Source organism: Lipotes vexillifer, unplaced genomic scaffold, assembly GCF_000442215.2.
Source record: "Lipotes vexillifer unplaced genomic scaffold, Lipotes_vexillifer_v1.1 scaffold196, whole genome shotgun sequence".
Classification (NCBI taxonomy): Eukaryota; Metazoa; Chordata; class Mammalia; order Artiodactyla; family Lipotidae; genus Lipotes; species Lipotes vexillifer.
In genome coordinates this window covers 2,743,287-2,748,094 of record NW_006775077.1, presented here as the reverse complement: position 1 = coordinate 2,748,094, position 4,808 = coordinate 2,743,287, and positions in this window count along the sequence as shown.

Below are 4,808 nucleotides of genomic sequence, written 5' to 3'. Positions count from 1 at the left end.
CCTGGCCCGCCCGCCCCGCGCCCCGCGCCCAGCGCTCGCGTCTGGCCTCGGCGGCCCGGCGGGGGAGGGGCGGAGGGGAGGGGGCGCGGGGGAGAGGCAGCGCGGGCGCCCGGCCCGTCCTGGGGGGCGGGGATGAGGGGGGGGTGTCCCGCGGCAGCAACCCGCGCCCGCCCGAGCAGCCGGGGTTCAGTGGGTGTCCGCGCGCGGGACGCCCTGCTCCGCCCGCCGCACCCCGCCACCGTTTGCACTTTTTTTTTGCACCTTTTCCCCAAGAAGACCAGCTCCTTCCTGGTACCGACTCTGCGTAGATTCAGGCTCGCCCCGGTTTAGACTCCTGGCTCCCCTGAAGATAAGCTCTCGCCCCTTCTCCGGGCGGCTGCTCGGCGCCCTGCACTCTCTTTTACAGACCCCCGCCCCTCGGACTCCTGGGCGCCCTCGGCTGCAGCCCTGACCCCCCATCCCCCCACTTGGGTCTCCTCCGAGCGCTTCCCGGGGTGAGATTCTGAGTCGGGGGTCCGGGACAGTCTGGGAATGTCGTGGCGGCCCCCGCCCGCCCTTCCCAGGCAAGCTCCTGAATCCCACCGCCGTCTCCCCGGCTGCCAAAAACTCCAGGACGTCCTTGCCAAGGGTAAAAAAGCGCCGCACTCTTTAAACGTTTCCCTTCCCGCTGGCGAGGAGAAATCGTTCACTGAATGTATCTAAACCTCTGTTTCTGTGTATTTGCAACGTCCTCTGGGGAGCAGGCTTCGATGTTCCGTCGCAGTCGTCGTATGAGGTAGGCAGGAGCCCCGGCCTTCAGAGCTGCCCCTGGTTCTTTCCAGCCCTCCCTGACCCCACCCCACCTGCCCTCTGCTCCCTAAAAGCATTTCTCCCCTAAACGGAGAGCCAGGGCAGGGGAACTGTCACAGCCAGGGCCTCTGAAAGCTCCCCCCCCCTCCTGCATTCACTCAACAAAAGCTTATTCAAGGCCTGTTGTACAGCCAGCCCGTCCAGGTAGGTCAGGCCCTACCTGACCTCCCTGCACCTAAATTTCACATATTCCCACCCTCCACCCCCAGTGAGGGGATAACAGGAATTACTCTCACCCTGATGGAGCATCCTATAATCATCCCTGAGGAACTGGCTTCTTAACCTTGTCTATTCTGCAACTTGCTGGTTTAGCTTTCAGTTTCGTGACCCACTGGTGAAGTTCTCTAGGAATTATGAAGCATCCAATTAACAAATGCTCAGCCCTCAGGAACACTTAGGGTACACCGCAGCTATTCCCTAATGCAACAGACAATTGGGATTTGTGGATCACTTGGCTGGTAACAGTAGTGCCTGTTCGAGTTCCTTCTGTGTGACCGTTTCTCCCACATCTACCCTACCCCCCCTCCCAGGGCACACCCCACCAGAAGAACCACGTGGGAATATTTCCCTAGGCTGGCTCTATGAAAACTTGGTCTCTTCTTTTAAAATATTGCAGTTGTGGAGTAAAGGAGGCATCCTAGGACACTGCTTTAAAATCTTGGCTTGGGGCTTCCCTGGTGGCGCAGTGGTTGAGAGTCTGCCTGCTGATGCAGGGGACACGGGTTCGTGCCCCGGTCCGGGAAGATCCCACATGCCGCGGAGCAGCTGGGCCCGTGAGCCATGGCCGCTGAGCCTGCGCATCCGGAGCCTGTGCTCCACAACGGGAGAGGCCACAACAGTGAGAGGCCCGCGTACCGGAAAAAAAAAAAATCTTGGCTTGATGGTGTAAAGCTGATTCCCTGTCCCAAGAATTTTATTGGGAGGGGGCAGGAATAGGAAGAAGAATAAGATACAAAAGTGTTAACACTTCTCCTTTAGAGCCTAGGCGTGCAGACCACAGGGGAAAAGCAGAACATGAAAGCAAAATTAATGTTAGGATTTGCAAGGTAAGTTCTACTGTCGTAAGTTTTAAAAATACATTATTAATAATACTTCTTTTGGCATTTTTATAAAGAAAAGTATACCAGAGAAAGTGGTAATCCCACAGTAAAGAGATCCTTTAAGCATTCAGCATATTTGAAATTGAAATATAGTTGACATACATGAGCATCGTTTTAAAACAGAAGATATTGTACTCTCTAGAGCCAAAACAAAACGCTTAGAATGCAGAACTTACGCCGGCTGCCACCCTCTAGTGCGGTTTGTACAAAGCCGCGGAGGGGTGGATGGGGCTGAAGTCCACCAGAGCCCACGCCACCAGGCCCTTTTCCTGGGTGCCCCATCTGACCAGAGGGGATGCCTTTTTAAATGACCTGTGCAAAGGGGGCTTTTTTGGAGATTCACATGACAGTGCCTTACAGGCCAGTTGTACCCTTGGTACTAGATATTCCCCTAGAGCAGCAGACAACTAAACAAATAATTACATTAGCAATAAAACGTGAAGCTCTGGCTTAACACGCAAGGTAAAACGAGTCTGGTCTCATCTCCCAGGAGCCCAGAGTGCTGGTAGCACCAGCCGTAATTCCCGGTGACTGGCAGCCTTGGCAGGGCCTGGCAGGGAGCCTGCGGGTCAGGATTAGGGGCCAGGCAGAGCTGGGGGAGTGGCTTGGCTCAGTGCAGGCTTCACATGGAGTTGATCTGAATAGTCTTGGACTCCTTCAAAAAACTGTATGAAATCCAAGAACCACTTTCCCCCACTCCTTTCCCCAGACTGTGAAAACTGAAGTCATAACACTAGAAATGGCTTGAGTGCAGTGACCCTGCCAATCATAGTCTGGTCACACAGATGCTCACAAAGTGATTTTCCTTTGTCTTGAAGGAGATGGAGATGTGAGCCGGTGATAGGGGCCCGGGGGTCCAGGGCCCTGTGCCCACACTCAGGCACCACCACAGCCAAGCAGAGGGAGTGTACTAACCAGGGTGTGTCTGCTTTAACTAAGCACTTAGACTAAACTGTATTTGTTCACTTACTTCTTCCATCAGACCAGAGGCTACTTGAGGGTAAGGACTGCGTCTCCCAGCACCTAATCTGGTACCTGAATCAAAGGAGGTCCTTAAAGACCTGCTAAAGAAATGAGTGGAATATGTATCCTAGCTTTTCCTCTGAAAGATCAGAAAACTTCGAGCACCCTGGAATTTTTCTTGAGAAAGTGCTTTTAACACATAAATATTTCTCTCTGATTTCCTGAGGCTAAATGGAGCAATCCAGACACGTCACAGGGTTAGGAATACGTTTGAACATACCCTTTGGATTCTGAACTCATCTATTGGCAGTTGAACTTGTCACTGAGAACAGGATATGAATATTTTGATTATAGGCCTTCCTTGGAAGAAAAGGTAAAATTCTATAGTTTCGACTCTGATTATATTAGACAAATAGGTTTATTAGTGCTCAATTCTACTACATTTCTATGAGCTCATAAAAGTATTTTTCTTCCTGAAAGGACTTTGACAACAACAAATATCCCTGTGTTTGTATAGTACTTGGTATATTCCCAGACATTAGCTCATACAATTGGCCTAGCAACCTGGTAGGGTGGATAGAGTGAATGTTGTTATCTAATATTTCATAGAAAAGGGTAATGGCCTTTTTTTTTTTTTTTTTTTTTTAACTATCATCTGTTAGTGGGAGTGACAGGGTTAGAGGCTGACTCACCTGCTTCTAGGTGTGATATTCTAACGCCTGTTTCCATTTCGGAATTGCCCACCTTAGAAGTGAGGGGGTGAAGTGTTCTATGCATCTCACAATCATTTATTGATGTATCCTGCCTCGGGCCAAGAAAGTTTCAAACATTTATCAGCTTTACCAGTCATTTGCAAAATTACAGTTGGAATAGGATTCTAGCTCATGCCCAGCTTTGCCATGGTCTCTGTGGCCCTCTCCCAGCAGTGGCAACCACATTTGCACAAGGGTCAAACTGCAGGAAAGGGGAGGCCACCTTTCGGAAGGGGGTGAGTTTCCGATCACCTGCGGGGTTGCGGGGTGAGGGAGGATAAGCCTGAAGAAAATGAGAGCCAGAAAAACTTCCCTCCCCACTCAAAAACATCTCCCCTCATCCCACACTTCAGCAAGCTCAGCTGCTCCGTGGTTGGGGTTTTACTTTATCCAGATGCTTACCTTGCTTTCCTCCGAAGCGAGACCAGCCTGTTTTGTAATGAGACTTTTGTTTGGAAAGGAAGAAGTTACTTTGTTGTCTGGGACCAGCCTCGGGGCGGGGATGGGAGATCTGGGTGTAGGTCTCACTGGGATCCCTTTATAACCAGAAGCCTGGGTTCCAAGAGCCGAGGAGAGAAGAGCTTAGAATGGTTAGCAGCAAAGTGGGGCTTCTCGCGCAGTTTTGCCTAGACTCCCCAAATCATCTAGTTCATAAAGATCAATAACTGTTTCACCCTGATTTGGGAGAATTAAGAATAGGTGAAGGATGCGGGCAAAGATGCAGTGTTAGGATTTCCTTTCCAGCGTGGTTGCTAACAGCAACAGCTGGAAGTTACCTCAGTGTGTGTCCTAGGGGTTGGGTTGATAAACGGTAGTCATCCACCGGTGGAACCATGTGTACTGTCACCAGAGGTTGGACATGAAGCCTGTGTTGATAGGAAAGGTGTTATTGGGGAAATGGTCCTTTTTGCTGGCCCTGCACCTTCGCTTCTCAGTGCACACCCCGCGTCTTCTTAGGGAATCACACCTCTCACGCTCAGTCCTGTGGTTTGTTCCGAAATGCAGCGGTGGTGAGGGCTTGTGAGAAAGCCCGCTGAGGAGAGCAGAGACACAAGCGCCCAACTGCAGGGTTGGTCCGGGGCTCCCAGCAGGCCAGCGGGACGGAAGGGACTCACTTCTCAGCTTTGTTGGAACCGTAGGGGAA